The 24,643-nt window shown below is 42.0% G+C and overlaps 1 protein-coding gene across 3 annotated transcripts in view; it reads right to left on the reverse strand.

Moving 5' to 3' along the window:
- Positions 1-24,643, reverse strand: part of ST6GAL1 (ST6 beta-galactoside alpha-2,6-sialyltransferase 1) — a 179,796-nt gene that overhangs the window by 113,351 nt on the left and 41,802 nt on the right. For 2 of the 3 annotated variants that reach the window (XM_049775741.1, XM_049775738.1), the window contains exon 1: positions 11,597-11,837. The gene's annotated coding sequence lies outside the window, so the exon portion shown is untranslated. Of the gene's footprint in view, positions 1-11,596; positions 11,838-24,643 lie in introns of those variants that run through there. The other variant, XM_049775739.1, reaches the window with a different exon arrangement.

Genomic DNA, 24,643 nt, shown 5'->3' on the forward strand with positions numbered 1-24,643 from the left:
CTATGTTTTACATATGCATATTTTCTTTATCCTCACCAGTTTTGGTGCTGCTTGGTACAAAAACCAAGAAAACATCTTGCCTGGGATAAAAGCTCAGACCACACCACAGATACTATATGTGTAGCCTGTCATCCTTACCCAGAATAGCACCAGCAATACAAAAGGACACCATACATTTTTGCATAGGCACAGTAAATAAGGGGAAATCATGGACTCAGACACAAGATCTTATCTTCTAAGGATAAGAACTCACACTTTTTTCACAAGTGTGCCTCCCATCCTGGACATATGTCATGTGGATACAACTCAGTCTCTACGAGATCGGACACTGTTAGTTCATTCTCTAATCCCAGATCCCAGACATAGAACTGAAACAACCCCCTGCAACAACACCAGGAACTAAGCTCTGTTGGGAGATATACTTGTTCTAGTGTTAATATGACAACGAGGACAGCAAGGAAATGACAACTTGACCTAAGACCAGGAGGTCCGACTATCACATCACCTAACACTAGGTGGAAATCAGAAGATGTACTGTCCTTTGAACTATAAAAAAATAAGAGCACTAACTACAGAAAACTGACTTTGACAACCATGACTGGGCAGAACTTACCTTGAGACCATTAAGGAAAACCCTACCCTAGGCTATAAGCCCAGGACTCTTACAAAAATCAAGATTTCTTAGTACAGAGGCCCAATTCTGACAACAGAGACTGAGCAGAATTTTTGGAACCATAATTTCCTAGACTTTGGCTTAGGGAACTAGCAAAAACATGGAGCACATGATTCAGAAATCTGAACACACCAACAATGTTGGAACAGAACTTCTAAACCTTAAAGACTCTATCCTAGACCTTGTCCTAGGACCTGCACAAATACCAAGCTTGCTTGCTACAGGGGCCTGATTTTCTCATCCACAACTGAGAGGAAAGTTTCCTGACACCACACACACACACACACACACACACACACACACACACACAAAATACCTGGAATATGGCAATGGAAGGTATGGAGCCAGGGGTTGTTCCCATGACAATGTGCTTCAAGAGTGGAGAAACCCTGAATCTCTTAGGCCACAGAAATTTCCTTCCTTCCCCAATACTTGCTGTGCCTATACAAAAAAAAAAAAAAAAAAAGTGGAGTAATACCAAACCCTGCCACTCCAGAATTCCTTTTTCTGGTTTTGTTTTGTTTTGTTTTTGTCTGTTTTTAATATTATTTTCCTTCTCTTTTTTCTTCCACTTTTTCCTTTTCTTTCTTTTTTTTCTTCACTCTTGTGGATATTATTCAGTGATTTTTTCATTTCTCTTTTTAGTAGTTGATACCAATTTTTTTCTTCTCTTTTCCTTAACCTTTTTATCTCCAACAGAATAGCATAACTTGAATCATTCAGCCTCATAAATTGAGTGGGGGAAAGGATGATACCAGGACCAGTCATATGAACATGTAGTGTAAATAAAAAATGACCAGACTGAAACACCAAACAGAATATAGATACCCAACCTACAACGAGCTGTAAAGTGGAGACCAGTTACACTAGTATTGGGGGGGGGGGTAAAGGAGGGAGATACGGGAGACATACTGGGATCAGGAGTGGAGGGAGGACAACATTGGTGGTGGGAATGCCCTTCATTCATTGTCACTATGTACCGTAAATAATTCTGTGTAATAAACTTCAGTCACAATAAAAACTAAAAAAAAAATGACCCCTCCCTGTAATCAGTAACCAAAGTAGAAGATGGAAGTGTCAAAGGTCTGAGTTATGAGAGCTTCCTTGGTATTTCAGACCTGCAAACATTCAGAACTCTCATGCTGGGCCAGCTCAGTGGTGTCTTCATCTCAGCTGCTAATAACATCAGATGTTAGCAAACTAGCATGGTAAAAAAAAAAAAAAATCAACACATACAGGTTGTTCATCCATGGAGGGAATCCCCCCACCCTAGAAAATAAAGCAGACATACATCAGAGAAATTATGGATTCAGTTCTAAACCATTGTGATAAAACACATTATGCCAATACTCAAATTACACAATAGTTCCCAGTGCAGATAGGTTATATTTATACTGTATGGTAGTCTAAGTGTATAACAGCATTATGTCTGAAAAACAACATACATGCTTTCATTTTAAAATGCTTTATTGGGGTAGAAAAATTAGTATAGTAGGTAGAGCATTTTTGCCTTGTACAACATTCACCCAGATTTGAATTCTGTCACCCCAGAGAGCAGAGCCAGGATTAAGCTATAAGCACAGATGGGTGTATCCCAAAAACAAAGAAAAAAAGAAGCAAAAAAATGCTTTATTGTGCTATACACAAGTGCTATACATATGGGCAGGTTCTGATGAAAGGTGGCGGAATAGAAGAGGCAGAGGTAGATTTGACGAACTGGGATCTTTATTGAGGGGGCTCCTGGCCAAGGTCTTGACCGTCTGGGCAGAGACTGCCAATGTGGCAAAAGCCAGCAGCCTACAGTAGAAATTATAGCTTATATTTGGCGGGGATGAGGGAAGCACAGGAAGAGGTATGTGCTGAGAATCCTTAGCTTAAAACTTTCATATTTCCCCTTCAAGCAAGTAGGTTGGGTGAGTTTCCTGGCCGTCCTTAGCGCTAATGGTAGGGCCAACTATTCTTTTGGACTCAGTCTTCCTGACTTATGGATGGGCCAATATCTGATGTCTTCAGGTCTAACTGGCCCTTCTCATGTGGGCTTTTATTTTTTTTCTGATTTTTTCCCTAGCAAGCATTATACAACCCAGCATCACCTACCCCCCTCCCAGCCCCACATTGCCAGGTGTGACTACTATTTAAAAAAAAAATTAAAATTAGAAGATGTTAACCATCAATTAAGTATCCAACAAAATGTGATCTTTTTGATAAAGAGACTTGTGGAAAAATGCAACATTGGTGATGCTTAATCATGTCTCCATTTCCTCAGATTGTCAGACAGAAAGACCACCAACAATCTCTCCAGGGAGTAAGTCCTATCCTATATTCTTTTCTTTTTGGGGGGAAAGGAGAAGAGTTAGGTTATGGGGAGTTTGTACTTGAGGAACCATATTTGAGTTGCAAGCTCTGTCTATTCAGCCCTTTCCTTTCCCTTCTTTTTTCCTCCTTCCTTCCATGTTTTGTGTGTGTGTTTGTTTTGGTTTTTGGTTTGTTTTTTTTTGGGGGGGGGGAGGGGGGCATACTCAGAAGTCCTCAGGACTTATGCCTGGCTATGTGCTCAGGATTTCATAAACCATATAGGATTCTGAGGACCAAACCCAGGTCAGTCATATGCAAGGTAAGCGCCCTACCCACTATACTATCTCTCCATCCCCAATAAACCACATGCAATAATTTTCAGATAAAATGCTACTACTTACATACTTAAAACTACCCCTCAGTGAGAATGTAACTTCTCAGCACTGGAAACCAAATTAATTTGTATGATTTGAATACTGGCATGGTTCTTTATCACAGCAGTCTGGCTCTGAACTAATAGTTTCTCTGAAGGATGTCTATTATTGCACGAAGGCCCCTTCTCTTGTGTGTGGTGTGGTGTGTGTGTGTGTGTGTGTGTGTGTGTGTGGTTTTGGGTCTCACCCGGCAGTGATCAGGGCTACTCCTGGCTACATGCTCAAAAATTGCTCCTGGCAAGCACAGGGGACCATATGGGACGCCGGGATTCGAACCGATGATCTTCTGCATGAAAAGCGAACGCTTTACCTCCATGCTATCTCTCCGGCCCCTCTTTTTAAGTTGCCCAAAATAGAATACAAGGCCTCACACTTGCAAGATAAGTGTTCTGACACATTCTGACAGCCTTTCTGAAGTGAGCCTTTTTTCTTCTAACAGAACAAGAAATAGCAAAGTGGTTACCCACAGATGTGTATACTGGGATCCTCCACCTAACCTACTCAGCAGACCTCCCCAATTCACTGTCACTGTCTCCTCCCCCTCAATTCTTCCCATCTGCAAGTCTTTGAAAGACTCTGAACCTCCATTTAGAAGATTGAGAACTTAAAACGCTGTTTCTAAAAGGTCTGGGAACCTTGTTACATACAGAGTGATATGAGTTCATTTCTTCTCTTGGGGTTTTTTACAGAAAAAGTTGGCATTTTGTCATTGCAATCTATATGGGAAAGAAAAGGTCAGATATAGTCTTATGTCCCTTTCTCCATGTTATGGTCATAGACAGCATAAACAATAATGGTTCCAGTAAACTATTCCATAATCTGAAATAATAGTAGCTTATACCATCTATGTTTAGGTCAGTGTACTAAAAACACAGACTAAAGACACATTTATCAGGACACAACACCAGTTGTGTTGAAAGTGGAACCAGTCTAAATCTTACTATACAGAGTAACTCTGATCATCCTTGTCACAACAGTATTCCTAATGAGATCAGATGCCTAGGTGGTTTCAATAACTTTCAATAACTATCTATGAAAGCAACTAAATCCCTGTTGTCAGAGGAATAAACTATTACTGAACAGAGGGGAACCACACAAATTGATCTACCCATATTCCCCAGAAACAAAACTGAGTGTCAGAGGCTAAGAAGGTCCCTACTACCTCTTCTTGGCTGAGAGACCTGGATGCTCTCCACTCTGATGTAATCCTACTGTGCAAGAAAGAGCCAGCTCTTAAGATATGACAGATCAGAGCTGCATTCGGTATAGTCCTCTGCACTGGGAGCTGCAGAAATTCAGCTTGGGAAGGAGGATTGCAATAAAAGGAGGAAGTGTTTATTGCAACTAGACTTGGGAACTTTAGCCCATGTGGGCTAGTATTGGCTGTAGGAGCATACCCTCATGTTGAGAAGGTTCTACATAAAACTTTATCTGCATGGCTTTTGTTTATGAACAGTGGTGGGCAACCTTTTTTTCCAACTGAGCCAAATCTCGCTAAAACCACGATTGAAATTTATTTTGAGAGCCACATTTTTTTTGTTTTTTGTTTTTTTTTTTGTTGTTGTTGTTGTTGTTTTTGGGTCACACCCGGCAGTGCTCAGGGGTCACTCCTGGCTGTCTGCTCAGAAATAGCTCCTGGCAGGCACGGGGGACCATATGGGACACCGGGATTCGAACCAACCACCTTTGGTCCTAGATCGGCTGCTTGCAAGGCAAACGCCGCTGTGCTATCTCTCGGGGCCCGAGAGCCACATTTTTTTTTTTTTTTGGTTTTTGGGCCACACCCTGTGATGCTCAGGGGTTACTCCTGGCTATGCGCTCAGAAGTTGCTCCCGGCTTCTTGGGGGACCATATGGGACGCCGGGGGATCGAACCGCGGTCCGTCCTAGGCTAGCGCAGGCAAGGCAGGCACCTTACCTCCAACGCCACAGCCCGGCCCCGAGAGCCACATTTTTAAAACCGAAAACACATAGGATAGTACACTGTTTTTAGTTTCAATAAGTTTTTATTGAGAATATTCTGCATCCAAGTATCCACATAGGTCAGGAGGATACAAATAACACAACTAACAAAACAAATACTTTAGAACTATATTATTTATCGATAACCTTAAATTCCGTAAAATTTGCCTTACAATGTAGAGAAAATTATATCCTGACAATGACTGACAAAGTCACAAACACGAATGTGAACATTGGCCTTGGTTCTGATCAGAGCTGTGTGGAGCCGGCCGCCAGGGCTGCACACAGGGCGCGCACTGACAGAGGCTAGGAGCAGAGTCCTGACTCCTGGAGTGGCTGCGCGGCACACACCAGAGCCGCATTAAAAAGTGTAAAACTCCTAGGGATATACCCTAGGAGCACAAGAATACAATACAAAAACCCCTTCCTCACACCTATATTTATTGCAGCACTATTCACAATAGCCAGGCTCTGGAAAAAACCAAGATGCCCTTCAACAGACGAATGGCTAAAGAAACTGTGGTACATATACACAATGGAATATTATGCAGCCGTCAGGAGAGATGAAGTCATGAAATTTTCCTATACATGGATGTACATGGAATCTATCATGCTCAGTGAAATAAGTCAGAGGGAGAGAGAGAGACGCAGAATAGTCTCACTCATCTATGGGTTTTAAGAAAAATAAAAGTCATTTTTGTAACAATCCTCAGAGACAATTAGAGGAGAGCTGGAACACCAGCTCACTCCATGAAGCTCACCACAAGAGTGGTGAGCACAGTTATAGAAATAACTACACTGAGAACTACCATAATCAAGTGAATGAATGAGGGAACTGGAAAGCCTGTCTGGAGTACAGGTGGGGGTGGGGTGGGATGGAGGGAGATTTGGGACTTTGGTGGCGGGAATGTTGCACTGGTGAAGAGGGGTGATCTTTATATGACTGAAACCTTATCACAATCATTTATGTAATCAAGATATTCAAATAAAGAGAAAAAAAATAAAAAGTGTAAAGAGAGGCATGTGGCTCTCAAAGCTGCGGCTTGACGACCACTGTTTATGAGCCATGAAATTTTGAGCAAGTGTCTTTACCTTGACAAGAATTGACTTCCACATCTACCCCACAGGGCTCTGGTAAGGTGGTTACAAAGTTAAAAGAGTTCTCAGAAAAAGAGAACAAAGAGCAGGGCTGGAGCCATCCTGAATCCTGAATCCTGAATCAATGCCATGCATACAGCCTGCAATCCTCAGAATAAACTTCTTAGTTTTTCTCACAGGCCTAGGGAACCATGGGTTTGGAGAGAAAGAGGTGCTATGCTCCTGGGCACCACAGCAAGGATATCCTGTAGTCACAGGGGGGCTGTGGCAGCAGAACAGAGTAGAGGCTGAGCAGCGGAGAGGTACGACAAGCATCTGGATGCCACTGACTATGCCGATGACCCAAGGTTGAGTGGCCTCTGGAGAGCAGAGTCCCCGCCTCTATTCAGACTTCTGCCTGACCAGCACATAACCCTTCCCTCCAGTTATTGTCAGTCACCAGCTCTCTGACCTAGTCATAGTCTCTCTAGAGTCTTTGCCACCTTGATAATTTTCTAAATCACAATTCTACAAAGATCAATGAATGCTTAACCCCAGTCCCACCCTCTCTCTCCCATGTCCTCCCTACTTGCTGAGTGAGAGGAACAAGGAGAAGAGCCCAGAGCTTCAGTCCTGGAAGGGAGAAGGGCAGAGACTGGAACTCCATTATGCTAATTTAATTAGGTCTAATCTGCTGACAGCCAGGCCTGGAAGAAAGAGGCTTTTGTTTAAACTTCACTTTTGGCAGGAAGCACCACCCCATCTCCCCCCATTAAAATCGGGAGCCTGAAGCTGATTTCAGTCCCAACTCTCACAGCCAGCACTGTCAGGGCTTCCTTTTGACACTTCTCCCACCAACTTCTTGATTTTTCCGAAGGAAATTTGCCCCAGATGTCGAGCAGCAAGTGGAGTTTTCAACTGCCTTATGAAAGGCTGTCAGTAACACACACACACACACACACACACACACACACACACACACACACACACACACACACTGAGAGCTAAAGGGAGATGTCAAGCAGCAAATGGAGTTTTCAACTGCCTTATGAAAGGCTGTCAGTAACACACACATACACACACACACACACACACACACACACACACACACACACACACACACAAAGTGAGAGCTAAAGGGAGAAGTCAGCCCACATGTCTTCATTATCCAGAAACCAAAGGTTTGTCCATCAACTCAAAAACAGGAAGCTTTACAATACCGGCCCCCACACACAGGAACTTGGCAACCCTTTAGTGAGATATGAAATGAAATATTGGGTCCAAAGAGAAGAGTGTTTGCATTGCATATGGTGGACCTCAGTTCAATCCCTGGCATCCCATGTGGTCTCCTGAGTACCACAGTAGTGATTCCTGAGTCAAGAGTGAGAAGTTAACCCTGAGTACTAAGTATGCACCCCCAACACCAAAGAAAAAATTTTTTAAAGATATGAGAAATTATCTTAGAGAAAATAAGGCAGTTGGAAGGGATTCTTAAGAAAGTGTCATTCTTCTTGCCAGGTATGGGGTTTGGGGAGGCCCCATACTGGAGCCCTTCTCACTGGCCTGGGGAGTGCTGGGAGGCTTGGCAGACCCCCAGCCATCCTTGTCTTTTTCCCCTGACTCCAGGCCTTCCCTGAGTGCCGTCTCAGATGGCCAGAAGTGGGTTCAGGTGGACTCTTAGTGGTCCTCAGGCTTTCCCCCTCCCTCCGTACTCCAGGGGGGAGGTGCATGGGGAGGAGGGCGGTCAGACATCTGGCTTCCGGTTTCTTGATTCTGGAGACCAGCTCTTGCCAGGTATGGGGTTTGGGGAGGCCCCATACCGGAGCCCTTCTCCCTGGCCTGGGGAGTGCTGGGAGGCTTGGCAGGCCCCCAGCCGTTCTTGTCTTTTTCCCCTGACTCCAGGCCTTCCCTGGGTGCCAGCTCAGATGGCCAGAATTAGGTTAAGGTGGACTCTTAGTGGTCCTCAGGCTTACCCCCTACCTCTCCCTACACTAATGGAAATGCGCTTTGGGAGGAGGGCGGGCCGTTTTAGTACTGGTTTATGTTGGGGCAGTCACTGGAATTATTTTCTCCTTGTTTTCCTATTGATAGTATTGTATGCATATATTTTATATATTCATAACATCCATCTTGTATTGTGACCTTGATACCGCCCTACAAATCTCATTTCTAATATTTTACTGCCTCAGTCCCAATCCTTATTTCCCCCCATCTTCCCATGTAGGTGCAGCTCATGACATGAAGCTCACCACATAGAGTGATAAGTGCAGTTAGAGAAATAACTACACCGAAAACTATCATAACAATGTGAATGAATGAGGGAAAAAGAAAGCCTGTCTCAAAGTACAGGTGTAGGTGGGGCGGGGAGTAGATAGATCTGGGAAACTGGTGGTGGGAATCCTGCACTGGTAAAGGGGGGTATTCTTTACATGATTGTAATCATACAACTACAATTATATTTGTAATCACGGTGTTTAAATAAAGATAATTTATTAAAAAAAAGTGTCATTCTTTCATCCAGTGAGGCTTCCTGAGGGGAAATAAGGGGGGTAAGAGACTTTCAGGAGCCTTAGAGAATGTGGTGACCAAGAAACAGAAATGCTAATGCTCTCCTAGAAAGATAGTTCCAAGGCCTACAACAATGTTTTAATATCTCAAGGCTCCACCCACCCCCCTCCCCAGCACTGCAGGTGCCTTGAAGTATTCCTGAGCACCAAGCCCTGAGCCAGGTGTAGACCCCAGTACTATCAGATATGATCCCAAAACAAAACAAAACCTCAACTAAAACCCAGTTGGCAGCAACGGCTAATTTCTGTAGTACCAAATTTTCCTGCCATGGGCCACTTCAGGTCACCAATAATTTATAACCACTAGTTTTTAATTTTCTTGAATATTTCAAAATGGGTTCTGTGGTGTGGGGGGAACGAGTAATATGCATGAGAGTACAGAGAGTATGAACTTTGCCTTGTCTGGTTCAATTACCAGCATCACTATATATGGTCCTCTGAGCCCTACAAGATGTGATCCCTCAAAAGTTTAAATAAATAAATTAATAAACAAATAAATAAAGAGGCCAGGGGCTGGAGAAATAATACAGTGGGTAGAGCATTTGCCTGCATGGAGCCAACCAGGAACCAATCTACAGCACCCTATATGATTCCCTGAGCTCCACCACAAGTAATTCCTAAGTGCAGAGCCAGGAATAAGACAAGAATCACCAGGTGTGGCCCTCAAATAAAACAATAAAAAATGAATAATGAGAATGTTTCTCAGCAAAGACAAAGATTAAGGTATTTGTTTACCTTGCATGCAGCCAACTCTAGCACCATCTATGGACCCACAGCACTCAGCCCTGAGAATTGCCAGGTATAGTCCAAAAAAAAAAAAAAACCCAAATAAAATTTTTTTTTTAATTTGAACTGCCTCTCAAGAACCTCCAGACTAAAGGTAAATCTTTCTACTTCCTAATTGAGAGATCTTTTTACTTCACCTATCTACATCCTTGGGAAGCTCTTAAGACTTGATGGACTATGAACAGGGAATAAGTTTGCATAGATGGCACACATCAGTATTTTTCTGTCTTCCATGAGCACAGGGCCTGTGTGGGTTATCAATGTCTTGAGGAACTAGGAGATAAGTGAAATGTTGTACAATAGCCTACCCAGCATAATTTACCATTATGACTTCCACTGGGCAGTGACAGAGAAAGGAGACAAAAGACAGGGAACAAGAATAGAGGATAGTGAAAGGAAGGAAGGAAGGAAGGCAGGAAGGAAGGGAGGGAGGGAGTGAGGGAGGGAAGGAAGGAAGGAAGAAAAGAAAGAAAGAAAGAAAGAAAGAAAGAAAGAAAGAAAGAAAGAAAGAAAGAAAGAGAGAGAGAGAGAGAGAGAAAGAAAGAAAGAAAGAAAGAAAGAAAGAAAGAAAGAAAGAAAGAAAGAAAGAAAGAAAGAAAGAAAGAAAGAAAGAAAGAAAGAAAGAAAGAAAGAAAGGAAGGAAGAGAGAAAGAAAGGAAGGAAGAGAGAGAGAAAGGAAGGAAGGAAGGAAGGAGGAAGAAAGGAAGGAAGGAAGGAGGAAGAAAGGAAGGAAGAAAGAAAGAAAGAAAGAAAGAAAGAAAGAAAGAAAGAAAGAAAGAAAGAAAGAAAGGAAGGAAGAAAGAAAGAAAGAGAGAGAAAGGAAGGAAGGAAGGAAAAGAGAGAAAGGAAGGAAGTAAGGAGAAAGAAAGAAAGAAAGAAAGAAAGAAAGAAAGAAAGAAAGAAAGAAAGAAAGAAAGAAAGAAAGAAAGAAAGAAAGAAAGAAAGAGAGAGAGAAAGAAAGAAAGAGAGAGAGATAAAGAAAGAAAGAAAGGAAAGAAAGAAAGAGAAGAAAGAAAGAAAGAAAGAAAAGAAAGAAAGAAAGAAAGAAAGAAAGAGAAGAAAGAAAGAAAGAAAGAGAAAGAAGAAAGGAAGAAAGAAATAAAAAAGAGAGAAAGAAAGAAAGGAAGGAAGAAAGAAAGAAAGAAGGAAGGAAGGAAGAAGGAAGGAAGGAAGGAAGGAAGGAAGGAAGGAAGAAAGAAAGAAAGAAGAAAGAAAGAAAGAAAGGAAGGAAGAAAGAAAGAAAGAAAGAAAGAAAGAAGGAAAGAAAGAAAGAAAGAAAGAAAGAAAGAAAGAAAGGAAAGAAAGAAAGAAAGAAAGAAAGAAAGAAAGAAAGAAAGAAAGAAAGAAAGAAAGAAAGAAAGAAAGAAAGAAAGAAAGAAAGAAAGAAAGAAAGAAAGAAAGAAAGAAAGAAAGAAAGAAAGAAAGAGAGAGAGAAAAGAAAAGAAAAGTGGGAAAAAAGACAGGGAGAGAGGGGACAAAGAGTGGGTTACCTAAAAATTAGATTTCCCTTATAAACAAAACAGGTGCGCCCACACCTGAAACTGGTGGGGCGCAACCTTACCTGGAGGAAAAATTCAGTCCTTTGGATTTCACAGCTGCTGAGCAGCAACAACTCCCTAAGATTCCCAAAGATCTAAACAAATCCCAGCCTCTTTGGCCACCCAATGACCTTGTCTGCCATAGGCTAAGGGGGAAGGACTGAACTTGAAACAAGGACTCTCAGTCTTAGGATGAGGGCAGCTCCCACCTGTCATGGGATTTGCTGTCTTAGGTGCCAAGCTGGGCTTCTAAGGGCTGACTTACCTCTGCACAGGTACAGAGAGACCCGGCCCAGAGGTAGAGCACGCTCAGGGAGGCCAGTTCATTTCAGCTGAGCTTCGGGAGGGCTTCTCTTGGGCAGCTGACTGAGAAGCTCAGTACAAGAGCTTCTACCCTGCAAGCAGGAAAACAAAGGTGTGAGTTGAGCAGCAGCAGCACACATGTTACGTGCTGCAGCGGGAAGCATCCTCGCTCCTCCCACTCCCATCCCTGGAGCGCCTTATGCAGGAGCCAACCTCAGCCTAGAGCTCAAACTCACCTTCCCCACCCAGGCCTCACCCCTTCCTAGGGCCAAATACTTTCAGCATCAAGCAAAGACCACTCTTCATTGACTCCTTGGGCTCCTTGCTAAAATTAGAAGAAAAGGCAGCGGTTTACTCTGAGATAAGGTGTGGACAAGTGATTTCAATCAACAAATTCCTCAAACCTGCTCAGAATCCACTTCAGACTCCCTCGGAAACTAAATGAATTCATTGTTAGACAAATGCTGATTCGGTTTCTAACTTATCTGAGGAGCACTTAGTATTTTTTAAACAAATATTTCTTTTATTACAGTTCAGGTAATATGGCTTCAGTAATGTTATATAGCTATAAAGATACCACATCCAATACCTATACACAATAGTTCTGTCATCCCTGCCTCATCATCTTCATTCCTCCCCACCCCCAGGAGCATCTTTAACTAAGCTTGAAAATTTAGCCCCAATATTATTAGAGATGTATAGTTGTCTGGGTGGACAGCATTTGTTTTTAAAGTATATTTTTTTCTACTGTAAGGAAATTTATGTTCATCTAGAAATTTACAAAATACACTTGTCGGGGCCGGAGCAGTGGCGCAAGCGATAAGGTGTCTGCCTTGCCCGCACTAGCCTAGGACCACCACGGTTTGATTCCCCCGGCGTCCCCTATGGCCCCCCCAAGCCCATAGCCAGGAGTAACCCCTGAGTGTCACAGGGTGTGGTCCAAAACAACAACAACAATAACAAAAACAAGAAAATACACTCGTCAATGGAAGGGCTTTTCCCTATTATTTCTCCACCCAAAATAATCTATCACAAATACTAATCCTTTAAGTTTTCTCTTATCAATGGACTTTGTTGTTGTTTCTTGTTTTATTTCACTCTTTTGTCTTGTCCTTTAGGGACAGCACACTTTAGTGCTCAGTGCTTGGAATTCCTCCTAATAATAAAGCATACATTTTTGACTGTGAGCTATCTTTGGGCCCTTTCCTGGCTTTAAAAAGATAAAAAAGGGGCCGGAGAGATAGCATGGAAGTAAAGTGTTTGCCTTGCATGCAGAAGGACAGTGATTCAAATCCTGGCATCCCATATGGTCCCCTGAACCTGCCAGGAGCGATATCTGAGTGTAGAGCCAGAAGGAAACCCCTGAGTGCTACCAGGTGTAACCCAAAAAACAAAAAACAAACTCAAACAAAAAAACAGGGAACAGGGCGATAGCACAGCAGGTTCAGCTTTTGCCTTGCACCTTTGCATATGGCTGACCCAGGTTTGATCCCAGGCATCTCATATGCCTCAGAGCCCCCATGTCCCAGTACTGCCAAGAGTCATTCCTGATTCCAGAGCCAAGAGTAATCCTTAAGCACTGCTGGGTGTGGCCCAAAAACAAATAATAATAATAATAATAATAATAATAATAATAATAGTAGTAGTAATAATAATAAAGTTTTAGTTGGGTTTTTATTTTTTGTTTGAGGCCACTCTCAGCAGGTTTCAGGGACTACTCCCAGCTCTGTGGTTGGGGTCACTCCTGATAATACTAAGGGAATCAAACCCAGTTCCTGCATACAAAGCTGCTGGCAGTCAATCAAATTAGCTCTCTAGCCCTTAAAATACAATTGTAAAATTGGAGGATAAAAATCTTTCATTCTGCTACAACTTGAATGGAGAATGTCATGGAAAGGGCACTAAATTAGACAGGATAAATATCAGATGATCTCAACACCTGTGGTACACAGAGAAACAAAACAAGAGAATAGACAGTATTGGCCAATAACAAACCCTTGGCTTGGATTACAAAATTCAAATAATCATGAGGAGAAATGGTAGAAAACATGAAGAGAAATACTAGAAGTGACATAAAGACAATGCTCAAAGGATATTGAGCATTTTAGTGGTGGTGAAGGCACAATAACTGTGTATGAAAATCATAAATGTTAGGGTCTAGAGATAGAGATAGAGCTCAGAGCATGTCTAGCTTAATCCCCAGGACTATATGGTCCCTTGAGCCTGGCAAGTAGTGTATCTGGAGGCCAACCTGGGTAATCCAGGCACTGCCGAACCTGAGCATGTTGTACAATCTTGGGCCCTTTCATTGAACCATAGCAAAGTTAAGTAAACATCACTGGAGAGGTCCCTGGTTCTCCTGAGCTCTGCTTGGAGCATCCTCAACACACAAACACACACACAAACACATATAACACACCACCACCACCATGACACTACCGTATGGCAATAGAAATATTTTTAATTTAACTGAACAAGTAAATAAAATGAATGCATTTAGGGACAAAAATAAAATAATAAAACACTGAAGTCAAATTGCTGGGTCCAAGTTCACAAATTTCACAGGCCTTTTGAGTCTGGAAGTAGTCTTATCAAGCTACCTCCAAAAATAAGGTAGCATAAAATCTCTCCCCAGGAAGAGAGAAATATGCTCCTTCCTCAAACACACAGCCTACTGACCCCAGTGCCTCTTTCTCTCATAGGTTCTGTTCCTTTAATCAAAATGAATATGGAAGGAGGCTGGAGTAACAGTAGAGCAGATAAGATATTTGACATGCACTCCAGGATGTGATTCCTGAGTGCAGAGCCAGGAGGAACCCCTAAGCATTGTCAGGTGTAGTCACAAAACAAAATCAAAAACTGAAATGAACATGGTATCCTCCCAAGATAGCGTATTTCATTCTATGCACATCCTTAGCTCAGGCCAAGCTTCATCAAGCCAGGAGTAAGAACTGGGAGAAATCCATGCAGAAGGAGTTAGAACATATGAAAATTGGGTCCAGGAGAAAAAACCTGATAGAAAAATGGAAGAAGTGGAGGATACAGCCAGCCATGTGAGGGTGCATCAGGGAGGTCAGAATAAACAATGGCATTGGATGATATAGAAAATAAAAAGTCACTGGCAGCATTAAGGGTACTTTTCTGTAATTAATGCCAACACAACACTGAGAGTTACTAGAACTAGAACTATGGTACTGCAGAGTATCCAGGTCACCAAGAAGAGACCTATATATGCAAACTAGCTAAGCTGGGGAGGTAGGGGGGTTGTTAGGGAGAGAGGTGTTAAAGTCTACCAGGAAAAACCTTCTCTCACTTCAAAGACTTAGTGCTTCCAGAGTCTACTTGGCTGATGACCATCATTCCCCTTCACAGAAAGGAGTCTTCTCTCTAGCCGTCCAGTATTCCTTCTTTCAGGCCAGACCCAGCTTCCAGTAAGGAATATAAAAGAGATCTCATGGGGCCGGAGAGATATCACGGAGGTAAGGTATTTGCCTTGTATGCAGAAGGTCGGTGGTTTGAATCCCAGCATCCCATATGCTCCCCTGAGCCTGCCAGGAGCGATTTCTGAGCATAGAGCCAGGAATAACCCCTGAGAACTGCCAGGTGTGACCCAAAAAACAAAAACAAAAAACACAAACAAAAAAAAAAGTGATCTCATGGAACCTTTCATTTAAATAGATTCAATGATGTCCCTAGCTCTGTGACCCAGGCAGAACTTCATGGGGACTCAAGTTTCATTCCTCTTCCTAACTGACTGGCTTCCATGCATGCTGTTCCACACAACATCCCACCTCCAACCTCAGCAATTTTCAGACAATCCCTCCAATCTCTTATTAAAAGAATGAAGTCCACTCCCACCATCCACAGCTTCTACCCCACCTCGTCATACACTGAGCTTCTCCACACAGACCAAGTATGATACTTCGGACTTAAAAGCAATTCACCAAGCTGAGGTTGAGGTGCAAGTAGAAGAGCAGGGGGATTCTGGCACCAGGTGGCCCTACAAAAAGGAAATCATAGCCAAAGGAGATACAAGGGCAAGTGTGCATGCTTCACATACAAGAAGGTTTGATCCCAACACTGCACAGTCCCCTGAGCACCACCAAGCAACAAGCTGAGGAGCCCCTTAGCACAACTGAGTGTGTCACCCTCCCCTCAAAAAACATACCATCCAAAAATAAAAGAATGAAAGCACTCTTCAAAGTTGCAATCATGAAAATAGAATTATAAGGAGAGATAGTACAGTGGGTTGGGCATTTGCCTAGCATTTGGCCTATCTGGTTTCAATCCCTGGCAACCCATATGGTCCCCTGAGCCTCACCAGGAATAATGCCTAAGTGAAAAGCCAGGAGTAAGTCTTAAGCACCACCAGGTATGGTCCAAAACAAAACAAGAATTGTAGTCAGATGCTAATGGGTGCTAGAACTCAAAATGAGGTAATAGAGGCACTGCCAGAAGAAAGTGCCAAACCCAAGTTAAATAAAGGTCCCAGGTGCCATATGGAAGGGGGGAAGCTGGCTACAAAGAGAACAGAGCAAAGGCTCCAAGGGTCAGGAAACCTTACAACCCCAGAGAGAGGGTAGATGCCTTCCCAGTGTCCACAGGTACCACTGTACTTCCCACCTTACATTCCTATCCATATGCCCAGAAGTGCTTGGCTTAGATCAGGGTCTTTGACTCTGATAAAAAGTTGAACACAGCTGGGAGCCCATATAGCTTTGGCCATTCATTAGTGCTAATTCTCTTTTTTCTTTTTTCTTTTTAATTCCTTCTAAGGCTAGACTCTTAGGAGATGAGGCAACTGGAAGGGACAATCCTCAATTGCAAGTGTAATTTACTTTTGGGAACATGGAACAGAAACAACAGCAGGACTATAAAGATGGTAGAATTGTCTATTAATAGATCTTCCTACCTCATAAAAGTCCTTATATGAACTCTGTCAACTTAAGTAAATCATGTCTTCCCTTTGAATAATATTTCTTATTTTTATTTTTTGGTTTTTGGGCCAGACCCAGTGATGCTCAGTGGTTACTCCTGGCTTGGTGCTCAGAAATTGCTCCTGGCTTGGGGGACCATGAGATAGATGATGGGGATCGAACTGCGGTCCTTCCTACGCTAGCGCAGGCAAGGCAGATGCCTGCTTGCGCCACCACTCCAGCCCCAGGATAAAATGTTTTATATTATTTTGAGTGTTTTTATTATTATTTAATTGAGGAACCAAGGATTTCAAAGTTATTCATGAGTGTGTTTCAGGCATACAATCTTTCAACACCAGTCTCTCACTTCCCTCCACCAAAATCCCCAGTTTCCTTCCCACTCCACTGCCTGCCTCTATGGTGGCGTTGTTTTTTTTTTTTTTCAATATCTTTTTTTTTCTTTTGGTTTTGGGGTCACACTCAGCAGTGCTCAGGGGTTACTCCTGGCTCTACGCTCAGAAATTGCTCCTGGCAGGCTTGGGGGACAATATAGGATGCCGGGATTCGAACCACCATCCTTCTGCATGCAAGGCGAATGCTTTACCTCCATGCTATCTCTCCGGCCCCTTCTTTTCCAATATCTTTTGAGTACTCTGTCATTGAAAGAGTTTCAAGAATAAACTTATTTCCAGTTTTGCAAGGGCCCCAGAGGAAGAAGTCAGAGTTTATTCTGTAAGTTCTTTACTTCATAACACAGACCTGGGGAGCACGCTGGAGATAGCTCAACAGGCCGGCATAAACTTCACATTCAAGAATCCCAGGTTCAGTCTCCAAGGAAACCACATGATCCCCTGAGCCCTTCCACAGTAGCAAATTGGAGCACAGAGCAGGGAGCAATCTCTGAGTACAAACAGGTATGACCTAAAAGTTTTAAACAAAAACTAGAATCACAGACGAATAGATTTTAAGGTTTGAACAAGAGGGCTATCTTCTCTAGAGGTGAAGCTTACATTTGAAAAAAGTTAGAAAGAGATAAGTATCTCTCCTTCCATGGCTCCTGGTCATGCCAATACTCTCCCTATCAAATGTTGGGAATCTGACAGTTTGTACCCTAGTCCTCAAGGTAACTATAGCATATATGATATACATTGATAATTGTGATATACATTAAGATATGTTAGGTTCCAGAGCCTAGTTATTAAAAGAGCTTATCAGAAACTATTAAAAAGCTTATTAAAAGAGCCTAGAAGTTATTAAAAGAACCCAGTTATTAAAAGTGTTTATCAGAAAAAAGTGTTTATCAGAATGTATCAAAAGAGACTGAAAATGGGGGCCGGGCGGTGGCGCTGGAGGTAAGGTGCCTGCCTTATCTGCGCTAGCCTAGGAGACGGACCGCGGTTCGATCCCCCGGCGTCCCATATGGTCCCCCAAGCCAGGAGCGACTTCTGAGCGCATAGCCAGGAGTAACCCCTGAGCGTTACCGGGTGTGGCCCAAAAACCAAAAAAAAAAAAAAAAAAAAAAAGAGACTGAAAATGAATATTGGGTGGGGGTTAATTAATTAACCATTATATGCTTAAGGAAAATGGTTTTTACTGTTGAAAGAAGAATCTTTAGGAGTAATCACTTTTGCCAGATTAAAATAACTGGATTTGGGGGCCCGAGCAGTAGCAAAGCAGGTAGGGCATTTGTATTGCAGATGATCAACCCAGGTTCAATAGCTGGCATCCCATATGGTCCCCCAAGCACTGCCAAGAATAACCCCTGAGAAGGCCCTAATGCTGCCCTGGCACCAACTTGCTCCAAAGTGGGTTCATATGACATCCTGATGAGTTGGTAACAACAACAACTTGCTTTCAGAGCAGGGTTCCCTGCATTGCCCTGCATTGTGAGATAAAACCAGAAGACATTCCATGTCACATAGGATCTATACAAAAACCAGGAACTCTACAGAAACCTGACTGTAACATTATAACTGAGAAGAGTTTTTACTGGGGCCACAAAGAAAGACTTTCGGGTTAGACGACTTAGTATGCCTGGAGCCTATAGTTATTCTTATGGCTGCTTCATGGGTAGGGTCTCCCTGTTTTTAGGCTAAAGGTTTTTCCTTTTAATTTTCCCCATCTTTTGCTGTGCCTATGTTTTAAAAAAAACTGCCCCCCCACACACCCTTTTTTTCTTTATTTCTTATCTTTTAAATATGGGCTCCCACCTTTTTCATAGAAACTTGGGACATGAATTACTTTGTTTTTTCTATAAAACTATAGAAGAAAGGAATAAAGAAAGGCTGGGGCCAGGGGTCAAGTGGTCTCAGATGCATTGTTGGGGAAAAAATAAGGACAGAACTAAATATCCAAACCAAAGTCAATGCAATAGAAACAAGAGACCTCAACTTTAACCATCTAAATGGACCTGTTATATTGGCAGGCCAGGAGGCAAAGGGTGGTAGTATAGGGTGCACTCTGGGTTCATTGGTGGAGAGAGGTTGACACTGGTGATGGGAATGACCCTGACTCACTGTTTATCTGAAATTCAAGCTTACTTAACCAACTTCCCCATTTTCCAAGAAAAAATTATTCAATAAACATCCTCCCATATCTATCTTATTATTCTTGTTTGTTTGTTTGTTTGGGGGTTATACCTAATAAATGCTCAGGGCACTCAGTAATCACTTCTGGCAATGCTCAGAAGACCATATGGGATGTCCAATCCAGGTTGGCCATGTGAAAGATTGTCCCTATCCTCTGTGCTATCACTCCAAACTACTCCTACTTCTCTTAAATAAACAGATTCTACCCCCTACTTGCACTAGATACTACTGCCCCTACAACCTATTGTTCCAACACCCCTGAGAGCAGTTTCACTTACCTTGTGAACCACCTAATAGCTTGTCCCAGGTAGAACATTCTGACCCATGTCTCTGGTTTACATGAGCATGGGAGCCTTGGGAGGTACAGGAAACCTTGGTAACTCAGGGCCCATAAATACACATTATTTGTATATGAACAGTAGTTTGCATTGTTCGGCTATGGAAACTAAATTAGCTAAGAGCTTTTTATTGATCTTTGTGCATAAAAGACCAGGATCTGGGTCTGTAAATGTGCTTAGCCTTGCAGTCAAATCAGAAGACACTGAACCCAAAATACAATAAGAACTTCTGCTAAAAACAAGAGACTTCCTGGATTATTTCTGTCCCTCTCATTCTTCCCCTTCTCCAGTTCATGCTTTTTCTGGGTTGTTCATCTGCAGAGCCTTGACCCAACATTATGAGGGTCCCCTCTTTATTACCGTATGTGGTTTTTCCTCATTAAAAAAGTATTTTTAGTAACTACTAAACATCAGGCACTCTTATTGACTGAATTATTCATTTATTATTCATTTCTTTGTAGGACTCACACAGTCCTACAAAGCAGACAGCATTTTCTTCCTTTTCAGACAAGGATACAGAGCTTAAGTTACTAGACCAAACACAAAGCTGTTGTCAAAGCTATGTCTCCCAAGGCCTTTCCCTCCTGCCATTAAGCAAAACCCTTTCAAGTTAGAGAGCTGACCTTGTAGACGAGTAGAACACTAGAGACCAGGTTATAGCAAATATAAAAATGGTACAGAGGCCCAGTGGAATAGCTTAGGGGCTTAGAACAGCTACCTTGCACATGAGTTCTAGCCTCAGGGCTGCTGAGTGCAATTTCTGCTGTTTGAGTTCCTGTCTGCAATCCTTGCCATCAAAATTTTCACTCTCCAGCCATGCACGTGTGAGCACCACACAGTGAGGGGTGACTTCCAGCAAACATTGCAACCAAAAAGATGTGGGAACATCAGGCCCAGAAAGTGCAACCCCTAACATATACATGTGTGATTAGCACAGTCACCCGCAGTCAACACCATTATCAGAGCTTGTGTGTCACAGCTAAAGAGATCACCAGCAAGCCCTACAACTCTAGGAGTGCAAACTTCAGCTTAGAGTATGAGCATCTCAGCCTGTGCCGCCTGACTGGCGCCACAGCCAGGCATATATGCAACCTCAGCCATCATATCTGTAACAACAATGGAAAGGGGAAGTCCTCTTTCAGAAGACAAAAAAATGACGTGACAATTTATATAACTACAAGGAGAAGGGGAAAGGTGGGCAAGCAAATCAGATAAATGGATTGGTGAAGTATAAACAGTAATTTTCAGTGGTGAAATTAATGTGGCATAAGCAGGCCTTGATTTATGATGAAGCACCTTATATAATGTAACATAATGCAGTGTTAGCTTCAAAAAAATAGCAACAACTGAAAAACAGAATCCACTTACAGAGAACCAAAAAGGAGAAGATCTTTTGCCACAACTGTATGCAAATCATACCCGAAGTTCCTTTCTATCTTTACGGTGATGTAAAGGTACAAAGACAGCATACACTTAATTTTATGCTGGAGGTTGGTGTAATGTCAGTAAGAAAGTCTTTTTGGAGTGGGCTTTTGGGGATGGGGTCAAGAAACCAAGCAGTTCTGTAGGATCGAAATCAGGTCTTCTGCATATAAAAACACTTTGAACTATCTCCCTAACCTACTAAGTACTTTTGTTTTTAATGCTACATCCATGCATGACTTTCAAAGTCTTATGATACTCTAATGAGACATAACCAGCTGTACCACCATTCTCTACCCCTAATTTCTGCTCTCAGGTGTAACAATGCCAACTCTTTTGCCAATCTTGAGTTACCTGGATGAATCTAAATAGCATACTTATTTACTCTTGGTTGGTTTATTTTTTTTTTCCAGTGCTAGATAAATTCACTGACTTTCTACTATAGACAATTGAGGATCTTTGACCACCTTCCCACACACTTCTACTTCCCCACCTTATCCTAATATAGTTAGCCTATTTCTGATCAAGTCAACAACATAAATTACTTATTATGACCAAGTAAAGTGAGTACATTATGATTGATTTCCCTTCGTACACAATCTTTAGCTGTCATTTCTGTAGGTCACTAATAAATTTCCTTTTTTTGCTTTATTTAATAGTTTTCTATGTAACTATCAATAAATTAACTTTAAACTTTCCAACAGCTCTCTTTTTTGTTGTTGTTATTGTTATTTTGGGGGCCACACCTAGCAGTGCTCAGGGCTTACACTTGACTCAAGGATTACTCTTAAAATCAGAAGCTTTAGATACTATATAGGGTGTCAGGGATTGAACCCTTGTCAGTCACAGGGCAAGCACTGTAGCACTGGTAGTATCTCTCTGGCCACACTCTCTCTTTCAAATTTCTAAGAGTTTTTTCTTCTGGACACTTCTGGAACTTTCTCCTCTATGAGATTAGTAATTAAAGTTTTATGAATTTTCTTTTGTTCCATCCACTTTGCTATTCATATAATTTTTTTGTTTCTCTTAGTTTCTGACTTTTTTTTCAAATGACCCAAATATATACTGACATATTAATCTTTAGCTGTTTTCTTCATTTCTATTTAATTTTTTATTGACTTTTATTATTGTTGTTGCTGTTGTGTTTCCTAGATATTAGGAGATCACTGCCAGCAGGGGTTCCTACATGCCCTCCTGTTCTTAGAGCCATCTCACTGGTGCCCCACCCCCTGTTGTTCCCCCCACTCCCACCTCCACACATTCTTTCTTCCTTTTATGGTGGCAGTGAGGGAAATTCAACACAGGACCTGTCACATTCAAGGCAAATAACAACACACATTGTGCTGTTGTGCAGCTGTGCTGTGCAGCACAGATCTACTGTGCTGTTAAGTTTATTCAAACATACTCCTTGAGTTAAGACTAGGGAAAAATCAGCACAGTGAGAGTCAGCAAAAGAAAGGTGGTGAGTTCTTGTTCAGCTCTTATTCAGTCCCTTTGTTTCAGAATAGCATCTCAGCTTGGCCTGTTTTGCGAGACTTGAGTCAGCTCTTAAAATAGATTGTGTTCTGTGGTCAGAGAGATAATACAGATGTTAAGGCCCCTGACATGTTCCCCATGCCACCAGAAGTTAGTCCTGAGAACATCCAGATGTGGCCCAAACAGGGCCCATCTCCCCCCACAAATAAAATTGAATGTGTTTTTGGCAAAATTCTTTGGTGAGGTATCTACAAAGCAGTTGTCAGGCAGCCCAGCATTTCCTCTCAGCAATTCTCGCACAAACAGGCAGACGATGCAATGTAAAGACACATGGATCCCATGCTACTCAGGGCCTACTGTATTGTCTGAGCCTCAGAGTGGAGCTCTGAGGCAGCCAGAGCTGTACCCAAGAATGTGCAGGGAACTGTGAGGTGACAGGGATCAAATTAGGGTTGGTCATTTGGAAGACATGTATGTCCCTTAATCCTTGGTACTATTTCTCTAACCATTTAAAAAGGTTCTAAAAATAAAATTTCATTTAGAAATAAAACAAATCAATTTTCATAGCAAAGTTTCAAATGCCAGACATTTAAGCCAACATTAACACAGGATCACAGAGCTAATCAGGAATCTTTGGGGCCTGACAGACATTAGAATTCTCAATATTATAAAACACCAGATGCAGGCTTAGAGCAACACTTCATTTTTGTAGGAATTACTATTTCTGCAGAGAGCTAGTAGAGTGGATAGGGTACTTGTTTTGCACATGACCAACCTGGATTCTATCCCTGGCACTAAAACAAATGCATACCTATAATAAGAAAAGAAAATGTATAATTATACTAAATAGGTCAAATAAAGACTTAAAAATAGCTTTTTATCAACCCAGGTCAAATCTTATTTGTATGGGTTAAAAATAAAAATAGGGGCCAATGCAATAGCACAGTGGATAATAGCACATGGCCAACCCAGGTTCAATCTCCAGCAACCTGTATAGTCCCCCACACCTGCCCGGAACAATTTCTCAGCTCAGAGCCAGGAGTAACCCCTGAGCACTACTGGGTATAGCCCAACCCCCCCAAAAAAGAATAAAAGTAAGTTGGGGCTAGAGCAGTAGTACAGTGGATAGTACAATTGCCTTGCACACAGCTAAACCAAGTTCTATTCCCAGCTCCCCATATGATTTCCTGAGTAACCTAGGAGCGATCAGAGACAAGAATAAGGCCAGAGTATAGTCAGGTGTGGTCCCTCGTCCCAAAGCAAACAAAAACCCAGAAAAGAATAAAAGTAGGTCTTTTTAGATTTTTGAATTTTTAGATTTTGAATTGCAAACACACAACTGTGTATGAGTTTCCCATGTGTTTCTAACACCTCCACTCACACAAGAGGCATTTTCACATGAATTTTGTCTCTGTGTTTGTTTGCAGTTAGATGTGAAAAAATGAGATGTAGGTGAGATATAGTTGCAGGACGGAGATGGGCCTTCAATGTTTAGACATCATTCCAGGCAAAGTAATCAAAGGACCATATGATATGCTAAGGATCAAATCTGGGCTGGCTGCATGCAAGGCAAACGCACTCCCCACTGTACTAGAGCTCCAGTCCACTGACATCTTTTCTGTCATTTTGTTTCTGACCTATGTAGGGAGGCTGGGGATGTGGTTCAATTTGTAAAGCAGATGACCTATATATGTCAATGCCTAGATTTAATCCCAAATGATCTCATGTTCATGCTCTATTATTCTCAGAACTTGTATGAATTAATATATATCTGTATGTATAAAAATATGCACACACACATCTAATAAAGCAAATGTAAAAAAAAACAAGAATAAACTGAAAAAAAAGACCTATCTAGGACCTAGAGAGATACATCAATAAATTAAGCGTATGGTTTGCATGGTGGAGGACTGAGTTCAATCCCCAGTACCACATAGCCCCCTAACTACTGCCATATATGGCCCCCCAAAAAAACAGAAAGAAATTTTAAAAGATCTTGTCAGAAGGGCCAGAGCAATAGCACAGTAGTAAGGTGTTTGCAGTTCATGTGGCCAACACAGGATGGGCCCTCATTCGAATCCCGGCATCCCATTTGGTCTCCCAAGCCTGCCAGGAGTGACTTCTGAGTGCAGAGCCAGGAGTAACTCCTGAACACTGCCAGGTGTGATCCAAAAAATAAAAATAAAAAAAAAAAATCCTGTCAGATTTTACTAACTAGTAAATTCTAGAGATGGACATATCTGACATCCAATATCTGAGCCCAGAAATT

This window comes from Suncus etruscus, chromosome 6 (assembly GCF_024139225.1).
Source record: "Suncus etruscus isolate mSunEtr1 chromosome 6, mSunEtr1.pri.cur, whole genome shotgun sequence".
Classification (NCBI taxonomy): domain Eukaryota; kingdom Metazoa; phylum Chordata; class Mammalia; order Eulipotyphla; family Soricidae; genus Suncus; species Suncus etruscus.